The sequence below is a fragment of the Narcine bancroftii genome, unplaced genomic scaffold, assembly GCF_036971445.1.
Source record: "Narcine bancroftii isolate sNarBan1 unplaced genomic scaffold, sNarBan1.hap1 Scaffold_210, whole genome shotgun sequence".
Classification (NCBI taxonomy): Eukaryota; Metazoa; Chordata; class Chondrichthyes; order Torpediniformes; family Narcinidae; genus Narcine; species Narcine bancroftii.
The window spans coordinates 12,501-35,352 of NW_027211945.1; positions in this window are offsets into that span (position 1 = coordinate 12,501).

Below are 22,852 nucleotides of genomic sequence, written 5' to 3' on the forward strand. Positions count from 1 at the left end.
TTGTTTGCTTGAGAAGCCCTCTCTCTTGGCCAGCGAGACCCCGGAGGTCATCTCGCCCCGTCCTTGGTTAGGCCATGATCCAACACCTGGAGCGTCCGGGCTCCGCAAACTCCCGAGGCCCACAGAGATTCGGCGGTGGGTGGAACGCCCTGAGGCCGGCCGAAGGAACCACCGCCGGGCGCACAAAGTACCTCCCTCCTCCCTGAGGTGCTCTGCCGCCAAACAAAACCCATGCAGGGGCTACTCCAAAGACGGATCTCCAGCCGCAAGACCGTCAACTGCTGCGGAGGAAGATCCCAGTCACCCCCTCGTCTGAACCGTCAATTGCTGCGGAGAAGGTCTCTTCCCAAACTGGTGGGGGGGATAAAAGCCCTGGTCGTGTTCCCTCTGAGCAGTTAGGGGTAACCGACAGAGGGCCGCGTGGTGGAGTCTGTCCCAAGCCTGAAACACCAGCGTCTCCGCTGGGCCGCCGGGCCTCTCCATACGGCACGAACACGACAAGCACGATCGATCCAGGAACGACGATTTCAGGACAACTCAGACGAATGAGAGCATGGTATATTTTAGCCCGAAGCCTCGCCCTTCTTTCATAGCTTCCGAGCATGTACACTTGGCCCTTCTTGCCCAAACTCTTGACGGTGCTGCCTTCCCGTCTATTTTAGTGCCTTCAACCTTAAGTATTATATTGCCTTCGAGCCCATTGTGGCACCACTTAAGGACAATGCACGAAGTGACCAACATACCAAAACTTTTTCTAAGTGTCTCTGAAAAACGTGTTCCCGAAAATCTCCGGGCACTCCGCCAATCCCCCCGTACAGAAAATGCAATTTTCGATTCGGCGGGGTAGCTCGCGGAGGGTCGACCGCGGATGCTGCATCTCAGCCCGGGTTCACGTCGAAAATCGGACCCTCATCAGAGCCTCCAGCGGCAACTCGTGAACCATGACCGGGAGTGCCCGTACCAGAAATGCAAATGCGACGTCGGCGGGCGACCGCGCGGAGGTCCCACCGGCCGAAGTCTCGTGAGGCCGTCCTGAGCCATCCGATGTTAACTTCATGGACTTCCGTGGGGAACTTGTTAACTGGCGGGCTGGCAGGAGCAAGCCATTGCCAAGCGGGCCGACTGTCGGAAGCATGACCGTCAGTTGAGCACTGTGGCCGGTAAGACACCCTTGAATCCGATACGATCGGGACTTCCGCGACCGGACTTAGGTTTCTTTTAGGACTTTGCCATTCTTGCGGGGAAAAGGGAAACACCGGAGCTCCCCGAGTTCACGAGCCGACCAAGAAGAGGTGCCACGGGGCTCCCACGAAGCGGTCGTGGTCGGCCCCTGGCCACCGGTCACCGGTCACCGAGTTCAAAACACGGCCCCTGTAATCTCCGGAGAGTCCGCCAATCCCCCCGTGCAGAAATTGCAAGTTGATGATCGGCGGATCGGACTCCGGAGGTCCTACCGAAAAGGGAGCGACCTGGTCGGCCGCTCGCCGCGGATCCTACCCCATCGGACTTCCGGGCAACCCAGAATCTCAAACCGGCGGAGGGCAAATCGTTCAGCAGAGTGCCAAGCCTCCACTGGCGGCAAGGGCCCCTCTCTGCCCCGCCGGAGGGGAGAGGGCAGACACCGGAGCTCCCCCGAATCGGTCGTAGTCGGCCCCTGGCCACCGGTCACCGAGTTCAAAACACGGCACCTGAAATCTCCGGAGAGTCCGCCAATCCCCCCGTGCAGAAAATGCAAGTTGATGATCGGCGGCTCGGGATCCGGAGGTCCTACCGAAAAGGGAGCGACCTGGTCGGCCGCACGCCGCGGATCCGACCCCATCGGACTTCCGGGCAACCCAGAATCTCAAGCCGGCGGAGGGCAAATCGTTCAGCAGAGTGCCAAGCCTCCACTTGCGGCAAGGGCCACTCTCTGCCCCGCCGGAGGGGAGAGGGCAGACACCGGAGCTCCCCCGAATCGGTCGTAGTCGGCCCCTGGCCAACGGTCACCGAGTTCAAAACACGGCACCTGAAATCTCCGGAGAGTCCGCCAATCCCCCCGTGCAGAAAATGCAAGTTGATGATCGGCGGCTCTGGATCCGGAGGTCCTACCGAAAAGGGAGCGACCTGGTCGGCCGCACGCCGCGGATCCAACCCCATCCGACTTCCGGGCAACCCAGAATCTCAACCGGGCGGAGGGCAAATCGTTCAGCTGAGTGCCAAGACTCAACTGGCGGCGAGGCTGACTCTCTGACCTAACGGCAGGGAGAGGGCAGACACCGCAGCTCTCCCGAAGCGGTCGTGGTCGGCCCCTGGCCACCGGTCACCGAGTTCAAAACACGGCACCTGAAATCTCCGGAGAGTCCGCCAATCCCCCCGTGCAGAAAATGCAAGTTGATGATCGGCGGCACGGGCTCCGGAAGTCCTACCGAAAAGGGAGCGACCTGGTCGGCCGAACTCCGTGGATCCGACCCCATACGACTTCCAGTCTCTTCGTTAATAACCATACCGGACAACTCGTAAACCAAACTCAGCTACGAACGGCAATTAGTTAAGCAGAAGGGCCGAGCAACTCGTCAACCAAACGGACGTGGGGAAACTCGTGAACCAAGCAGACGTGGGGCAACTCGTGAACCAGACGGCCAGGGAACTCGTCAATCAAGCTTTCCTGGAGCAATTCGTAAACCAAGCTGACCTACGAACGGCAATTAGTTAAGCAGAAGGGCCGGGCAACTCGTCAACCAAACGGACGTGGGGCAACTCGTGAACCAAGCAGACGTGGGGCAACTCGTGAACCAGACGGCCAGGGAACTCGTGAATCAAGCTTTCGTGGAGCAACTCGTAAACCAAGCTAACCTACGAACGGCAATGCACCAGAAGGACTGGGCAACTCATGAACCAAATGGACGTGGGGCAATTCGTGAACCAGGCAGACGTGGGGCAACTCGTGAACCAGACGGACAGGCAACTCGTGAATCAAGCTTTCGTGGGGCAACCCGTAAACCAAGCTGACCTACGAACGGCAATTAGTTAAGCAGAAGTGCCGGGCAACTCGTCAACCAAACGGACGTAGGGCAACTCGTGAACCAAGCAGACGTGGGGCAACTCGTGAACCAGACGGCCAGGGAACTCGTGAATCAAGCTTTCGTGGAGCAACTCGTAAACCAAGCTAACCTACGAACGGCAATGCACCAGAAGGACTGGGCAACTCATGAACCAAATGGACGTGTGGCAATTCGAAAACCAAGCAGACGTGCGGCAACTCGTGAACCAAGCAGACGTGGGGCAACTCGTGGACCAAGCTGACCTACGAACGGCAATTAGTTAAGCAGAAGTGCCGGGCAACTCGTCAACCAAATGGACGTGGAGCAATTAGTGAAGCAAGCAGACCTGTGGCAACTCGTCAACCAGACGGCCAGGGAACTCGTGAATCAAGCTTTCGTGGAGCAACTCGTAAACCAAGCTGACGTACGAACGTCAATTCACCAGAAGGACTGGGCAACTCATGAACCAAATGGACGTGTGGCAATTCGAAAACCAAGCAGACGTGCGGCAACTCGTGAACCAAGCAGACGTGGGGCAACTCGTGAACCAGTCAGACAGGCAACTCGTGAACCAAGCAGACGTGGGGCAACTCGTGAACCAGACGGCCAGGGAACTCGTCAATCAAGCTTTCGTGGAGCAATTCGTAAACCAAGCTGACCTACGAACGGCAATTAGTTAAGCAGAAGGGCCGGGCAACTCGTCAACCAAATGGACGTGGGGCAATTCGTGAACCAAGCAGACGTGGGGCAACTCGTGAACCAGTCAGACAGGCAACTCGTGAACCAAGCAGACGTGGGGCAACTCGTGAACCAGACGGCCAGGGAACTCGTGAATCAAGCTTTCCTGGAGCAATTCGTAAACCAAGCTGACGTACGAACGGCAATGCACCTGAAGGACTGGGCAACTCATGAACCAAATGGACGTGGGGCAATTCGTGAACCAGGCAGACGTGGGGCAACTCGTGAACCAGACGGACAGGCAACTCGTGAATCAAGCTTTCGTGGAGCAACTCGTAAACCAAGCTAACCTACGAACGGCAATGCACCAGAAGGACTGGGCAACTCATGAACCAAACGGACGTGGGGCAATTCGTGAACCAGGCAGACGTGGGGCAACTCGTGAACCAGACGGACAGGCAACTCGTGCATCAAGCTTTCGTGGGGCAACCCGTAAACCAAGCTGACCTACGAACGGCAATTAGTTAAGCAGAAGTGCCGGGCAACTCGTCAACCAAACGGACGTGGGGCAACTCGTGAAGCAAGCAGACGTGGGGCAACTCGTGAACCAGACGGCCAGGGAACTCGTGAATCAAGCTTTCGTGGAGCAACTCGTAAACCAAGCTAACCTACGAACGGCAATGCACCAGAAGGACTGGGCAACTCATGAACCAAACGGACGTGGGGCAATTCGTGAACCAGGCAGACGTGGGGCAACTCGTGAACCAGACGGACAGGCAACTCGTGCGTCAAGCTTTCGTGGGGCAACCCGTAAACCAAGCTGACCTACGAACGGCAATTAGTTAAGCAGAAGTGCCGGGCAACTCGTCAACCAAACGGACGTGGGGCAACTCGTGAAGCAAGCAGACGTGGGGCAACTCGTGAACCAGACGGCCAGGGAACTCGTGAATCAAGCTTTCGTGGAGCAACTCGTAAACCAAGCTAACCTACGAACGGCAATGCAGCAGAAGGACTGGGCAACTCATGAACCAAACGGACGTGGGGCAATTCGTGAACCAGGCAGACGTGGGGCAACTCGTGAACCAGACGGACAGGCAACTCGTGCATCAAGCTTTCGTGGGGCAACCCGTAAACCAAGCTGACCTACGAACGGCAATTAGTTAAGCAGAAGTGCCGGGCAACTCGTCAACCAAATGGACGTGGAGCAATTAGTGAAGCAAGCAGACCTGTGGCAACTCGTGAACCAGACGGCCAGGGAACTCGTGAATCAAGCTTTCGTGGAGCAACTCGTAAACCAAGCTGACCTACGAACGGCAATGCACCAGAAGGACTGGGCAACTCATGAACCAAACGGACGTGGGGCAATTCGTGAACCAGGCAGACCTGGGGCAACTCGTGAACCAGTCGGACAGGCAACTCGTGAACCAAGCAGACGTGGGGCAACTCGTGAACCAGACGGCCAGGGAACTCGTCAATCAAGCTTTCCTGGAGCAATTCGTAAACCAAGCTGACCTACGAACGGCAATTAGTTAAGCAGAAGGGCCGGGCAACTCGTCAACGAAATGGACGTGGGGCAATTCGTGAACCAAGCAGACGTGGGGCAACTCGTGAACCAGACGGCCAGGGAACTCGTGAATCAAGCTTTCGTGGAGCAACTCGTAAACCAAGCTGACGTACGAACGGCAATTCACCAGAAGGACTGGGCAACTCATGAACCAAATGGACGTGGGGCAATTCGTGAACCAGGCAGACGTGGGGCAACTCGTGAACCAGACGGACAGGCAACTCGTGAATCAAGCTTTCGTGGGGCAACTCGTAAACCAAGCTGACCTACGAACGGCAATTAGTTAAGCAGAAGTGCCGGGCAACTCGTCAACCAAATGGACGTGGAGCAATTAGTGAAGCAAGCAGACGTGGGGCAACTCGTGAACCAGACGGCCAGGGAACTCGTGAATCAAGCTTTCGTGGAGTAACTCGTAAACCAAGCTGACCTACGAACGGCAATGCACCAGAAGGACTGGGCAACTCATGAACCAAACGGACGTGGGGCAATTCGTGAACCAGGCAGACGTGGGGCAACTCGTGAACCAGACGGACAGGCAACTCGTGAGTCAAGCTTTCGTGGGGCAACCCGTAAACCAAGCTGACCTACGAACGGCAATTAGTTAAGCAGAAGTGCCGGGCAACTCGTCAACCAAATGGACGTGGAGCAATTAGTGAAGCAAGCAGACCTGGGGCAACTCGTGAACCAGACGGCCAGGGAACTCGTGAATCAAGCTTTCGTGGAGCAACTCGTAAACCAAGCTGACCTACGAACGGCAATTAGTTAAGCAGAAGGGCCGGGCAACTCGTCAACCAAACGAACGTGGGGCAACTCGTGAACCAAGCAGACGTGGGGCAACTCGTGAACCAGACGGCCAGGGAACTCGTGAATCAAGCTTTCCTGGAGCAATTCGTAAACCAAGCTGACGTACGAACGGCAATGCACCTGAAGGACTGGGCAACTCATGAACCAAATGGACGTGGGGCAATTCGTGAACCAGGCAGACGTGGGGCAACTCGTGAACCAGACGGACAGGCAACTCGTGAATCAAGCTTTCGTGGAGCAACTCGTAAACCAAGCTAACCTACGAACGGCAATGCACCAGAAGGACTGGGCAACTCATGAACCAAACGGACGTGGGGCAATTCGTGAACCAGGCAGACGTGGGGCAACTCGTGAACCAGACGGACAGGCAACTCGTGCATCAAGCTTTCGTGGGGCAACCCGTAAACCAAGCTGACCTACGAACGGCAATTAGTTAAGCAGAAGTGCCGGGCAACTCGTCAACCAAACGGACGTGGGGCAACTCGTGAAGCAAGCAGACGTGGGGCAACTCGTGAACCAGACGGCCAGGGAACTCGTGAATCAAGCTTTCGTGGAGCAACTCGTAAACCAAGCTAACCTACGAACGGCAATGCACCAGAAGGACTGGGCAACTCATGAACCAAACGGACGTGGGGCAATTCGTGAACCAGGCAGACGTGGGGCAACTCGTGAACCAGACGGACAGGCAACTCGTGCATCAAGCTTTCGTGGGGCAACCCGTAAACCAAGCTGACCTACGAACGGCAATTAGTTAAGCAGAAGTGCCGGGCAACTCGTCAACCAAACGGACGTGGGGCAACTCGTGAAGCAAGCAGACGTGGGGCAACTCGTGAACCAGACGGCCAGGGAACTCGTGAATCAAGCTTTCGTGGAGCAACTCGTAAACCAAGCTGACCTACGAACGGCAATGCACCAGAAGGACTGGGCAACTCATGAACCAAACGGACGTGGGGCAATTCGTGAACCAGGCAGACGTGGGGCAACTCGTGAACCAGACGGACAGGCAACTCGTGAGTCAAGCTTTCGTGGGGCAACCCGTAAACCAAGCTGACCTACGAACGGCAATTAGTTAAGCAGAAGTGCCGGGCAACTCGTCAACCAAATGGACGTGGAGCAATTAGTGAAGCAAGCAGACCTGGGGCAACTCGTGAACCAGACGGCCAGGGAACTCGTGAATCAAGCTTTCGTGGAGCAACTCGTAAACCAAGCTGACCTACGAACGGCAATTAGTTAAGCAGAAGGGCCGGGCAACTCGTCAACCAAACGAACGTGGGGCAACTCGTGAACCAAGCAGACGTGGGGCAACTCGTGAACCAGACGGCCAGGGAACTCGTGAATCAAGCTTTCCTGGAGCAATTCGTAAACCAAGCTGACGTACGAACGGCAATGCACCTGAAGGACTGGGCAACTCATGAACCAAATGGACGTGGGGCAATTCGTGAACCAGGCAGACGTGGGGCAACTCGTGAACCAGACGGACAGGCAACTCGTGAATCAAGCTTTCGTGGAGCAACTCGTAAACCAAGCTAACCTACGAACGGCAATGCACCAGAAGGACTGGGCAACTCATGAACCAAACGGACGTGGGGCAATTCGTGAACCAGGCAGACGTGGGGCAACTCGTGAACCAGACGGACAGGCAACTCGTGCATCAAGCTTTCGTGGGGCAACCCGTAAACCAAGCTGACCTACGAACGGCAATTAGTTAAGCAGAAGTGCCGGGCAACTCGTCAACCAAACGGACGTGGGGCAACTCGTGAAGCAAGCAGACGTGGGGCAACTCGTGAACCAGACGGCCAGGGAACTCGTGAATCAAGCTTTCGTGGAGCAACTCGTAAACCAAGCTAACCTACGAACGGCAATGCACCAGAAGGACTGGGCAACTCATGAACCAAACGGACGTGGGGCAATTCGTGAACCAGGCAGACGTGGGGCAACTCGTGAACCAGACGGACAGGCAACTCGTGCATCAAGCTTTCGTGGGGCAACCCGTAAACCAAGCTGACCTACGAACGGCAATTAGTTAAGCAGAAGTGCCGGGCAACTCGTCAACCAAACGGACGTGGGGCAACTCGTGAAGCAAGCAGACGTGGGGCAACTCGTGAACCAGACGGCCAGGGAACTCGTGAATCAAGCTTTCGTGGAGCAACTCGTAAACCAAGCTAACCTACGAACGGCAATGCACCAGAAGGACTGGGCAACTCATGAACCAAACGGACGTGGGGCAATTCGTGAACCAGGCAGACGTGGGGCAACTCGTGAACCAGACGGACAGGCAACTCGTGCGTCAAGCTTTCGTGGGGCAACCCGTAAACCAAGCTGACCTACGAACGGCAATTAGTTAAGCAGAAGTGCCGGGCAACTCGTCAACCAAACGGACGTGGGGCAACTCGTGAAGCAAGCAGACGTGGGGCAACTCGTGAACCAGACGGCCAGGGAACTCGTGAATCAAGCTTTCGTGGAGCAACTCGTAAACCAAGCTAACCTACGAACGGCAATGCAGCAGAAGGACTGGGCAACTCATGAACCAAACGGACGTGGGGCAATTCGTGAACCAGGCAGACGTGGGGCAACTCGTGAACCAGACGGACAGGCAACTCGTGCATCAAGCTTTCGTGGGGCAACCCGTAAACCAAGCTGACCTACGAACGGCAATTAGTTAAGCAGAAGTGCCGGGCAACTCGTCAACCAAATGGACGTGGAGCAATTAGTGAAGCAAGCAGACCTGTGGCAACTCGTGAACCAGACGGCCAGGGAACTCGTGAATCAAGCTTTCGTGGAGCAACTCGTAAACCAAGCTGACCTACGAACGGCAATGCACCAGAAGGACTGGGCAACTCATGAACCAAACGGACGTGGGGCAATTCGTGAACCAGGCAGACCTGGGGCAACTCGTGAACCAGTCGGACAGGCAACTCGTGAACCAAGCAGACGTGGGGCAACTCGTGAACCAGACGGCCAGGGAACTCGTCAATCAAGCTTTCCTGGAGCAATTCGTAAACCAAGCTGACCTACGAACGGCAATTAGTTAAGCAGAAGGGCCGGGCAACTCGTCAACCAAATGGACGTGGGGCAATTCGTGAACCAAGCAGACGTGGGGCAACTCGTGAACCAGACGGCCAGGGAACTCGTGAATCAAGCTTTCGTGGAGCAACTCGTAAACCAAGCTGACGTACGAACGGCAATTCACCAGAAGGACTGGGCAACTCATGAACCAAATGGACGTGGGGCAATTCGTGAACCAGGCAGACGTGGGGCAACTCGTGAACCAGACGGACAGGCAACTCGTGAATCAAGCTTTCGTGGGGCAACTCGTAAACCAAGCTGACCTACGAACGGCAATTAGTTAAGCAGAAGTGCCGGGCAACTCGTCAACCAAATGGACGTGGAGCAATTAGTGAAGCAAGCAGACGTGGGGCAACTCGTGAACCAGACGGCCAGGGAACTCGTGAATCAAGCTTTCGTGGAGTAACTCGTAAACCAAGCTGACCTACGAACGGCAATGCACCAGAAGGACTGGGCAACTCATGAACCAAACGGACGTGGGGCAATTCGTGAACCAGGCAGACGTGGGGCAACTCGTGAACCAGACGGACAGGCAACTCGTGAGTCAAGCTTTCGTGGGGCAACCCGTAAACCAAGCTGACCTACGAACGGCAATTAGTTAAGCAGAAGTGCCGGGCAACTCGTCAACCAAATGGACGTGGAGCAATTAGTGAAGCAAGCAGACCTGGGGCAACTCGTGAACCAGACGGCCAGGGAACTCGTGAATCAAGCTTTCGTGGAGCAACTCGTAAACCAAGCTGACCTACGAACGGCAATTAGTTAAGCAGAAGGGCCGGGCAACTCGTCAACCAAACGAACGTGGGGCAACTCGTGAACCAAGCAGACGTGGGGCAACTCGTGAACCAGACGGCCAGGGAACTCGTGAATCAAGCTTTCCTGGAGCAATTCGTAAACCAAGCTGACGTACGAACGGCAATGCACCTGAAGGACTGGGCAACTCATGAACCAAATGGACGTGGGGCAATTCGTGAACCAGGCAGACGTGGGGCAACTCGTGAACCAGACGGACAGGCAACTCGTGAATCAAGCTTTCGTGGAGCAACTCGTAAACCAAGCTAACCTACGAACGGCAATGCACCAGAAGGACTGGGCAACTCATGAACCAAACGGACGTGGGGCAATTCGTGAACCAGGCAGACGTGGGGCAACTCGTGAACCAGACGGACAGGCAACTCGTGCATCAAGCTTTCGTGGGGCAACCCGTAAACCAAGCTGACCTACGAACGGCAATTAGTTAAGCAGAAGTGCCGGGCAACTCGTCAACCAAACGGACGTGGGGCAACTCGTGAAGCAAGCAGACGTGGGGCAACTCGTGAACCAGACGGCCAGGGAACTCGTGAATCAAGCTTTCGTGGAGCAACTCGTAAACCAAGCTAACCTACGAACGGCAATGCACCAGAAGGACTGGGCAACTCATGAACCAAACGGACGTGGGGCAATTCGTGAACCAGGCAGACGTGGGGCAACTCGTGAACCAGACGGACAGGCAACTCGTGCATCAAGCTTTCGTGGGGCAACCCGTAAACCAAGCTGACCTACGAACGGCAATTAGTTAAGCAGAAGTGCCGGGCAACTCGTCAACCAAACGGACGTGGGGCAACTCGTGAAGCAAGCAGACGTGGGGCAACTCGTGAACCAGACGGCCAGGGAACTCGTGAATCAAGCTTTCGTGGAGCAACTCGTAAACCAAGCTGACCTACGAACGGCAATGCACCAGAAGGACTGGGCAACTCATGAACCAAACGGACGTGGGGCAATTCGTGAACCAGGCAGACGTGGGGCAACTCGTGAACCAGACGGACAGGCAACTCGTGAGTCAAGCTTTCGTGGGGCAACCCGTAAACCAAGCTGACCTACGAACGGCAATTAGTTAAGCAGAAGTGCCGGGCAACTCGTCAACCAAATGGACGTGGAGCAATTAGTGAAGCAAGCAGACCTGGGGCAACTCGTGAACCAGACGGCCAGGGAACTCGTGAATCAAGCTTTCGTGGAGCAACTCGTAAACCAAGCTGACCTACGAACGGCAATTAGTTAAGCAGAAGGGCCGGGCAACTCGTCAACCAAACGAACGTGGGGCAACTCGTGAACCAAGCAGACGTGGGGCAACTCGTGAACCAGACGGCCAGGGAACTCGTGAATCAAGCTTTCCTGGAGCAATTCGTAAACCAAGCTGACGTACGAACGGCAATGCACCTGAAGGACTGGGCAACTCATGAACCAAATGGACGTGGGGCAATTCGTGAACCAGGCAGACGTGGGGCAACTCGTGAACCAGACGGACAGGCAACTCGTGAATCAAGCTTTCGTGGAGCAACTCGTAAACCAAGCTAACCTACGAACGGCAATGCAGCAGAAGGACTGGGCAACTCATGAACCAAACGGACGTGGGGCAATTCGTGAACCAGGCAGACGTGGGGCAACTCGTGAACCAGACGGACAGGCAACTCGTGCATCAAGCTTTCGTGGGGCAACCCGTAAACCAAGCTGACCTACGAACGGCAATTAGTTAAGCAGAAGTGCCGGGCAACTCGTCAACCAAACGGACGTGGGGCAACTCGTGAAGCAAGCAGACGTGGGGCAACTCGTGAACCAGACGGCCAGGGAACTCGTGAATCAAGCTTTCGTGGAGCAACTCGTAAACCAAGCTAACCTACGAACGGCAATGCACCAGAAGGACTGGGCAACTCATGAACCAAACGGACGTGGGGCAATTCGTGAACCAGGCAGACGTGGGGCAACTCGTGAACCAGACGGACAGGCAACTCGTGCGTCAAGCTTTCGTGGGGCAACCCGTAAACCAAGCTGACCTACGAACGGCAATTAGTTAAGCAGAAGTGCCGGGCAACTCGTCAACCAAACGGACGTGGGGCAACTCGTGAAGCAAGCAGACGTGGGGCAACTCGTGAACCAGACGTGCGGCAACTCGTGAACCAAGCAGACGTGGGGCAACTCGTGGACCAAGCTGACCTACGAACGGCAATTAGTTAAGCAGAAGTGCCGGGCAACTCGTCAACCAAATGGACGTGGAGCAATTAGTGAAGCAAGCAGACCTGTGGCAACTCGTCAACCAGACGGCCAGGGAACTCGTGAATCAAGCTTTCGTGGAGCAACTCGTAAACCAAGCTGACGTACGAACGTCAATTCACCAGAAGGACTGGGCAACTCATGAACCAAATGGACGTGTGGCAATTCGAAAACCAAGCAGACGTGCGGCAACTCGTGAACCAAGCAGACGTGGGGCAACTCGTGAACCAGTCAGACAGGCAACTCGTGAACCAAGCAGACGTGGGGCAACTCGTGAACCAGACGGCCAGGGAACTCGTCAATCAAGCTTTCGTGGAGCAATTCGTAAACCAAGCTGACCTACGAACGGCAATTAGTTAAGCAGAAGGGCCGGGCAACTCGTCAACCAAATGGACGTGGGGCAATTCGTGAACCAAGCAGACGTGGGGCAACTCGTGAACCAGTCAGACAGGCAACTCGTGAACCAAGCAGACGTGGGGCAACTCGTGAACCAGACGGCCAGGGAACTCGTGAATCAAGCTTTCCTGGAGCAATTCGTAAACCAAGCTGACGTACGAACGGCAATGCACCTGAAGGACTGGGCAACTCATGAACCAAATGGACGTGGGGCAATTCGTGAACCAGGCAGACGTGGGGCAACTCGTGAACCAGACGGACAGGCAACTCGTGAATCAAGCTTTCGTGGAGCAACTCGTAAACCAAGCTAACCTACGAACGGCAATGCACCAGAAGGACTGGGCAACTCATGAACCAAACGGACGTGGGGCAATTCGTGAACCAGGCAGACGTGGGGCAACTCGTGAACCAGACGGACAGGCAACTCGTGCATCAAGCTTTCGTGGGGCAACCCGTAAACCAAGCTGACCTACGAACGGCAATTAGTTAAGCAGAAGTGCCGGGCAACTCGTCAACCAAACGGACGTGGGGCAACTCGTGAAGCAAGCAGACGTGGGGCAACTCGTGAACCAGACGGCCAGGGAACTCGTGAATCAAGCTTTCGTGGAGCAACTCGTAAACCAAGCTAACCTACGAACGGCAATGCACCAGAAGGACTGGGCAACTCATGAACCAAACGGACGTGGGGCAATTCGTGAACCAGGCAGACGTGGGGCAACTCGTGAACCAGACGGACAGGCAACTCGTGCGTCAAGCTTTCGTGGGGCAACCCGTAAACCAAGCTGACCTACGAACGGCAATTAGTTAAGCAGAAGTGCCGGGCAACTCGTCAACCAAACGGACGTGGGGCAACTCGTGAAGCAAGCAGACGTGGGGCAACTCGTGAACCAGACGGCCAGGGAACTCGTGAATCAAGCTTTCGTGGAGCAACTCGTAAACCAAGCTAACCTACGAACGGCAATGCAGCAGAAGGACTGGGCAACTCATGAACCAAACGGACGTGGGGCAATTCGTGAACCAGGCAGACGTGGGGCAACTCGTGAACCAGACGGACAGGCAACTCGTGCATCAAGCTTTCGTGGGGCAACCCGTAAACCAAGCTGACCTACGAACGGCAATTAGTTAAGCAGAAGTGCCGGGCAACTCGTCAACCAAATGGACGTGGAGCAATTAGTGAAGCAAGCAGACCTGTGGCAACTCGTGAACCAGACGGCCAGGGAACTCGTGAATCAAGCTTTCGTGGAGCAACTCGTAAACCAAGCTGACCTACGAACGGCAATGCACCAGAAGGACTGGGCAACTCATGAACCAAACGGACGTGGGGCAATTCGTGAACCAGGCAGACCTGGGGCAACTCGTGAACCAGTCGGACAGGCAACTCGTGAACCAAGCAGACGTGGGGCAACTCGTGAACCAGACGGCCAGGGAACTCGTCAATCAAGCTTTCCTGGAGCAATTCGTAAACCAAGCTGACCTACGAACGGCAATTAGTTAAGCAGAAGGGCCGGGCAACTCGTCAACGAAATGGACGTGGGGCAATTCGTGAACCAAGCAGACGTGGGGCAACTCGTGAACCAGACGGCCAGGGAACTCGTGAATCAAGCTTTCGTGGAGCAACTCGTAAACCAAGCTGACGTACGAACGGCAATTCACCAGAAGGACTGGGCAACTCATGAACCAAATGGACGTGGGGCAATTCGTGAACCAGGCAGACGTGGGGCAACTCGTGAACCAGACGGACAGGCAACTCGTGAATCAAGCTTTCGTGGGGCAACTCGTAAACCAAGCTGACCTACGAACGGCAATTAGTTAAGCAGAAGTGCCGGGCAACTCGTCAACCAAATGGACGTGGAGCAATTAGTGAAGCAAGCAGACGTGGGGCAACTCGTGAACCAGACGGCCAGGGAACTCGTGAATCAAGCTTTCGTGGAGTAACTCGTAAACCAAGCTGACCTACGAACGGCAATGCACCAGAAGGACTGGGCAACTCATGAACCAAACGGACGTGGGGCAATTCGTGAACCAGGCAGACGTGGGGCAACTCGTGAACCAGACGGACAGGCAACTCGTGAGTCAAGCTTTCGTGGGGCAACCCGTAAACCAAGCTGACCTACGAACGGCAATTAGTTAAGCAGAAGTGCCGGGCAACTCGTCAACCAAATGGACGTGGAGCAATTAGTGAAGCAAGCAGACCTGGGGCAACTCGTGAACCAGACGGCCAGGGAACTCGTGAATCAAGCTTTCGTGGAGCAACTCGTAAACCAAGCTGACCTACGAACGGCAATTAGTTAAGCAGAAGGGCCGGGCAACTCGTCAACCAAACGAACGTGGGGCAACTCGTGAACCAAGCAGACGTGGGGCAACTCGTGAACCAGACGGCCAGGGAACTCGTGAATCAAGCTTTCCTGGAGCAATTCGTAAACCAAGCTGACGTACGAACGGCAATGCACCTGAAGGACTGGGCAACTCATGAACCAAATGGACGTGGGGCAATTCGTGAACCAGGCAGACGTGGGGCAACTCGTGAACCAGACGGACAGGCAACTCGTGAATCAAGCTTTCGTGGAGCAACTCGTAAACCAAGCTAACCTACGAACGGCAATGCACCAGAAGGACTGGGCAACTCATGAACCAAACGGACGTGGGGCAATTCGTGAACCAGGCAGACGTGGGGCAACTCGTGAACCAGACGGACAGGCAACTCGTGCATCAAGCTTTCGTGGGGCAACCCGTAAACCAAGCTGACCTACGAACGGCAATTAGTTAAGCAGAAGTGCCGGGCAACTCGTCAACCAAACGGACGTGGGGCAACTCGTGAAGCAAGCAGACGTGGGGCAACTCGTGAACCAGACGGCCAGGGAACTCGTGAATCAAGCTTTCGTGGAGCAACTCGTAAACCAAGCTAACCTACGAACGGCAATGCACCAGAAGGACTGGGCAACTCATGAACCAAACGGACGTGGGGCAATTCGTGAACCAGGCAGACGTGGGGCAACTCGTGAACCAGACGGACAGGCAACTCGTGCATCAAGCTTTCGTGGGGCAACCCGTAAACCAAGCTGACCTACGAACGGCAATTAGTTAAGCAGAAGTGCCGGGCAACTCGTCAACCAAACGGACGTGGGGCAACTCGTGAAGCAAGCAGACGTGGGGCAACTCGTGAACCAGACGGCCAGGGAACTCGTGAATCAAGCTTTCGTGGAGCAACTCGTAAACCAAGCTGACCTACGAACGGCAATGCACCAGAAGGACTGGGCAACTCATGAACCAAACGGACGTGGGGCAATTCGTGAACCAGGCAGACGTGGGGCAACTCGTGAACCAGACGGACAGGCAACTCGTGAGTCAAGCTTTCGTGGGGCAACCCGTAAACCAAGCTGACCTACGAACGGCAATTAGTTAAGCAGAAGTGCCGGGCAACTCGTCAACCAAATGGACGTGGAGCAATTAGTGAAGCAAGCAGACCTGGGGCAACTCGTGAACCAGACGGCCAGGGAACTCGTGAATCAAGCTTTCGTGGAGCAACTCGTAAACCAAGCTGACCTACGAACGGCAATTAGTTAAGCAGAAGGGCCGGGCAACTCGTCAACCAAACGAACGTGGGGCAACTCGTGAACCAAGCAGACGTGGGGCAACTCGTGAACCAGACGGCCAGGGAACTCGTGAATCAAGCTTTCCTGGAGCAATTCGTAAACCAAGCTGACGTACGAACGGCAATGCACCTGAAGGACTGGGCAACTCATGAACCAAATGGACGTGGGGCAATTCGTGAACCAGGCAGACGTGGGGCAACTCGTGAACCAGACGGACAGGCAACTCGTGAATCAAGCTTTCGTGGAGCAACTCGTAAACCAAGCTAACCTACGAACGGCAATGCAGCAGAAGGACTGGGCAACTCATGAACCAAACGGACGTGGGGCAATTCGTGAACCAGGCAGACGTGGGGCAACTCGTGAACCAGACGGACAGGCAACTCGTGCATCAAGCTTTCGTGGGGCAACCCGTAAACCAAGCTGACCTACGAACGGCAATTAGTTAAGCAGAAGTGCCGGGCAACTCGTCAACCAAACGGACGTGGGGCAACTCGTGAAGCAAGCAGACGTGGGGCAACTCGTGAACCAGACGGCCAGGGAACTCGTGAATCAAGCTTTCGTGGAGCAACTCGTAAACCAAGCTAACCTACGAACGGCAATGCACCAGAAGGACTGGGCAACTCATGAACCAAACGGACGTGGGGCAATTCGTGAACCAGGCAGACGTGGGGCAACTCGTGAACCAGACGGACAGGCAACTCGTGCATCAAGCTTTCGTGGGGCAACCCGTAAACCAAGCTGACCTACGAACGGCAATTAGTTAAGCAGAAGTGCCGGGCAACTCGTCAACCAAACGGACGTGGGGCAACTCGTGAAGCAAGCAGACGTGGGGCAACTCGTGAACCAGACGGCCAGGGAACTCGTGAATCAAGCTTTCGTGGAGCAACTCGTAAACCAAGCTAACCTACGAACGGCAATGCACCAGAAGGACTGGGCAACTCATGAACCAAACGGACGTGGGGCAATTCGTGAACCAGGCAGACGTGGGGCAACTCGTGAACCAGACGGACAGGCAACTCGTGCGTCAAGCTTTCGTGGGGCAACCCGTAAACCAAGCTGACCTACGAACGGCAATTAGTTAAGCAGAAGTGCCGGGCAACTCGTCAACCAAACGGACGTGGGGCAACTCGTGAAGCAAGCAGACGTGGGGCAACTCGTGAACCAGACGGCCAGGGAACTCGTGAATCAAGCTTTCGTGGAGCAACTCGTAAACCAAGCTAACCTACGAACGGCAATGCAGCAGAAGGACTGGGCAACTCATGAACCAAACGGACGTGGGGCAATTCGTGAACCAGGCAGACGTGGGGCAACTCGTGAACCAGACGGACAGGCAACTCGTGCATCAAGCTTTCGTGGGGCAACCCGTAAACCAAGCTGACCTACGAACGGCAATTAGTTAAGCAGAAGTGCCGGGCAACTCGTCAACCAAATGGACGTGGAGCAATTAGTGAAGCAAGCAGACCTGTGGCAACTCGTGAACCAGACGGCCAGGGAACTCGTGAATCAAGCTTTCGTGGAGCAACTCGTAAACCAAGCTGACCTACGAACGGCAATGCACCAGAAGGACTGGGCAACTCATGAACCAAACGGACGTGGGGCAATTCGTGAACCAGGCAGACCTGGGGCAACTCGTGAACCAGTCGGACAGGCAACTCGTGAACCAAGCAGACGTGGGGCAACTCGTGAACCAGACGGCCAGGGAACTCGTCAATCAAGCTTTCCTGGAGCAATTCGTAAACCAAGCTGACCTACGAACGGCAATTAGTTAAGCAGAAGGGCCGGGCAACTCGTCAACCAAATGGACGTGGGGCAATTCGTGAACCAAGCAGACGTGGGGCAACTCGTGAACCAGACGGCCAGGGAACTCGTGAATCAAGCTTTCGTGGAGCAACTCGTAAACCAAGCTGACGTACGAACGGCAATTCACCAGAAGGACTGGGCAACTCATGAACCAAATGGACGTGGGGCAATTCGTGAACCAGGCAGACGTGGGGCAACTCGTGAACCAGACGGACAGGCAACTCGTGAATCAAGCTTTCGTGGGGCAACTCGTAAACCAAGCTGACCTACGAACGGCAATTAGTTAAGCAGAAGTGCCGGGCAACTCGTCAACCAAATGGACGTGGAGCAATTAGTGAAGCAAGCAGACGTGGGGCAACTCGTGAACCAGACGGCCAGGGAACTCGTGAATCAAGCTTTCGTGGAGTAACTCGTAAACCAAGCTGACCTACGAACGGCAATGCACCAGAAGGACTGGGCAACTCATGAACCAAACGGACGTGGGGCAATTCGTGAACCAGGCAGACGTGGGGCAACTCGTGAACCAGACGGACAGGCAACTCGTGAGTCAAGCTTTCGTGGGGCAACCCGTAAACCAAGCTGACCTACGAACGGCAATTAGTTAAGCAGAAGTGCCGGGCAACTCGTCAACCAAATGGACGTGGAGCAATTAGTGAAGCAAGCAGACCTGGGGCAACTCGTGAACCAGACGGCCAGGGAACTCGTGAATCAAGCTTTCGTGGAGCAACTCGTAAACCAAGCTGACCTACGAACGGCAATTAGTTAAGCAGAAGGGCCGGGCAACTCGTCAACCAAACGAACGTGGGGCAACTCGTGAACCAAGCAGACGTGGGGCAACTCGTGAACCAGACGGCCAGGGAACTCGTGAATCAAGCTTTCCTGGAGCAATTCGTAAACCAAGCTGACGTACGAACGGCAATGCACCTGAAGGACTGGGCAACTCATGAACCAAATGGACGTGGGGCAATTCGTGAACCAGGCAGACGTGGGGCAACTCGTGAACCAGACGGACAGGCAACTCGTGAATCAAGCTTTCGTGGAGCAACTCGTAAACCAAGCTAACCTACGAACGGCAATGCACCAGAAGGACTGGGCAACTCATGAACCAAACGGACGTGGGGCAATTCGTGAACCAGGCAGACGTGGGGCAACTCGTGAACCAGACGGACAGGCAACTCGTGCATCAAGCTTTCGTGGGGCAACCCGTAAACCAAGCTGACCTACGAACGGCAATTAGTTAAGCAGAAGTGCCGGGCAACTCGTCAACCAAACGGACGTGGGGCAACTCGTGAAGCAAGCAGACGTGGGGCAACTCGTGAACCAGACGGCCAGGGAACTCGTGAATCAAGCTTTCGTGGAGCAACTCGTAAACCAAGCTAACCTACGAACGGCAATGCACCAGAAGGACTGGGCAACTCATGAACCAAACGGACGTGGGGCAATTCGTGAACCAGGCAGACGTGGGGCAACTCGTGAACCAGACGGACAGGCAACTCGTGCATCAAGCTTTCGTGGGGCAACCCGTAAACCAAGCTGACCTACGAACGGCAATTAGTTAAGCAGAAGTGCCGGGCAACTCGTCAACCAAACGGACGTGGGGCAACTCGTGAAGCAAGCAGACGTGGGGCAACTCGTGAACCAGACGGCCAGGGAACTCGTGAATCAAGCTTTCGTGGAGCAACTCGTAAACCAAGCTGACCTACGAACGGCAATGCACCAGAAGGACTGGGCAACTCATGAACCAAACGGACGTGGGGCAATTCGTGAACCAGGCAGACGTGGGGCAACTCGTGAACCAGACGGACAGGCAACTCGTGAGTCAAGCTTTCGTGGGGCAACCCGTAAACCAAGCTGACCTACGAACGGCAATTAGTTAAGCAGAAGTGCCGGGCAACTCGTCAACCAAATGGACGTGGAGCAATTAGTGAAGCAAGCAGACCTGGGGCAACTCGTGAACCAGACGGCCAGGGAACTCGTGAATCAAGCTTTCGTGGAGCAACTCGTAAACCAAGCTGACCTACGAACGGCAATTAGTTAAGCAGAAGGGCCGGGCAACTCGTCAACCAAACGAACGTGGGGCAACTCGTGAACCAAGCAGACGTGGGGCAACTCGTGAACCAGACGGCCAGGGAACTCGTGAATCAAGCTTTCCTGGAGCAATTCGTAAACCAAGCTGACGTACGAACGGCAATGCACCTGAAGGACTGGGCAACTCATGAACCAAATGGACGTGGGGCAATTCGTGAACCAGGCAGACGTGGGGCAACTCGTGAACCAGACGGACAGGCAACTCGTGAATCAAGCTTTCGTGGAGCAACTCGTAAACCAAGCTAACCTACGAACGGCAATGCACCAGAAGGACTGGGCAACTCATGAACCAAACGGACGTGGGGCAATTCGTGAACCAGGCAGACGTGGGGCAACTCGTGAACCAGACGGACAGGCAACTCGTGCATCAAGCTTTCGTGGGGCAACCCGTAAACCAAGCTGACCTACGAACGGCAATTAGTTAAGCAGAAGTGCCGGGCAACTCGTCAACCAAACGGACGTGGGGCAACTCGTGAAGCAAGCAGACGTGGGGCAACTCGTGAACCAGACGGCCAGGGAACTCGTGAATCAAGCTTTCGTGGAGCAACTCGTAAACCAAGCTAACCTACGAACGGCAATGCACCAGAAGGACTGGGCAACTCATGAACCAAACGGACGTGGGGCAATTCGTGAACCAGGCAGACGTGGGGCAACTCGTGAACCAGACGGACAGGCAACTCGTGCATCAAGCTTTCGTGGGGCAACCCGTAAACCAAGCTGACCTACGAACGGCAATTAGTTAAGCAGAAGTGCCGGGCAACTCGTCAACCAAACGGACGTGGGGCAACTCGTGAAGCAAGCAGACGTGGGGCAACTCGTGAACCAGACGGCCAGGGAACTCGTGAATCAAGCTTTCGTGGAGCAACTCGTAAACCAAGCTAACCTACGAACGGCAATGCACCAGAAGGACTGGGCAACTCATGAACCAAACGGACGTGGGGCAATTCGTGAACCAGGCAGACGTGGGGCAACTCGTGAACCAGACGGACAGGCAACTCGTGCGTCAAGCTTTCGTGGGGCAACCCGTAAACCAAGCTGACCTACGAACGGCAATTAGTTAAGCAGAAGTGCCGGGCAACTCGTCAACCAAACGGACGTGGGGCAACTCGTGAAGCAAGCAGACGTGGGGCAACTCGTGAACCAGACGGCCAGGGAACTCGTGAATCAAGCTTTCGTGGAGCAACTCGTAAACCAAGCTAACCTACGAACGGCAATGCAGCAGAAGGACTGGGCAACTCATGAACCAAACGGACGTGGGGCAATTCGTGAACCAGGCAGACGTGGGGCAACTCGTGAACCAGACGGACAGGCAACTCGTGCATCAAGCTTTCGTGGGGCAACCCGTAAACCAAGCTGACCTACGAACGGCAATTAGTTAAGCAGAAGTGCCGGGCAACTCGTCAACCAAATGGACGTGGAGCAATTAGTGAAGCAAGCAGACCTGTGGCAACTCGTGAACCAGACGGCCAGGGAACTCGTGAATCAAGCTTTCGTGGAGCAACTCGTAAACCAAGCTGACCTACGAACGGCAATGCACCAGAAGGACTGGGCAACTCATGAACCAAACGGACGTGGGGCAATTCGTGAACCAGGCAGACCTGGGGCAACTCGTGAACCAGTCGGACAGGCAACTCGTGAACCAAGCAGACGTGGGGCAACTCGTGAACCAGACGGCCAGGGAACTCGTCAATCAAGCTTTCCTGGAGCAATTCGTAAACCAAGCTGACCTACGAACGGCAATTAGTTAAGCAGAAGGGCCGGGCAACTCGTCAACCAAATGGACGTGGGGCAATTCGTGAACCAAGCAGACGTGGGGCAACTCGTGAACCAGACGGCCAGGGAACTCGTGAATCAAGCTTTCGTGGAGCAACTCGTAAACCAAGCTGACGTACGAACGGCAATTCACCAGAAGGACTGGGCAACTCATGAACCAAATGGACGTGGGGCAATTCGTGAACCAGGCAGACGTGGGGCAACTCGTGAACCAGACGGACAGGCAACTCGTGAATCAAGCTTTCGTGGGGCAACTCGTAAACCAAGCTGACCTACGAACGGCAATTAGTTAAGCAGAAGTGCCGGGCAACTCGTCAACCAAATGGACGTGGAGCAATTAGTGAAGCAAGCAGACGTGGGGCAACTCGTGAACCAGACGGCCAGGGAACTCGTGAATCAAGCTTTCGTGGAGTAACTCGTAAACCAAGCTGACCTACGAACGGCAATGCACCAGAAGGACTGGGCAACTCATGAACCAAACGGACGTGGGGCAATTCGTGAACCAGGCAGACGTGGGGCAACTCGTGAACCAGACGGACAGGCAACTCGTGAGTCAAGCTTTCGTGGGGCAACCCGTAAACCAAGCTGACCTACGAACGGCAATTAGTTAAGCAGAAGTGCCGGGCAACTCGTCAACCAAATGGACGTGGAGCAATTAGTGAAGCAAGCAGACCTGGGGCAACTCGTGAACCAGACGGCCAGGGAACTCGTGAATCAAGCTTTCGTGGAGCAACTCGTAAACCAAGCTGACCTACGAACGGCAATTAGTTAAGCAGAAGGGCCGGGCAACTCGTCAACCAAACGAACGTGGGGCAACTCGTGAACCAAGCAGACGTGGGGCAACTCGTGAACCAGACGGCCAGGGAACTCGTGAATCAAGCTTTCCTGGAGCAATTCGTAAACCAAGCTGACGTACGAACGGCAATGCACCTGAAGGACTGGGCAACTCATGAACCAAATGGACGTGGGGCAATTCGTGAACCAGGCAGACGTGGGGCAACTCGTGAACCAGACGGACAGGCAACTCGTGAATCAAGCTTTCGTGG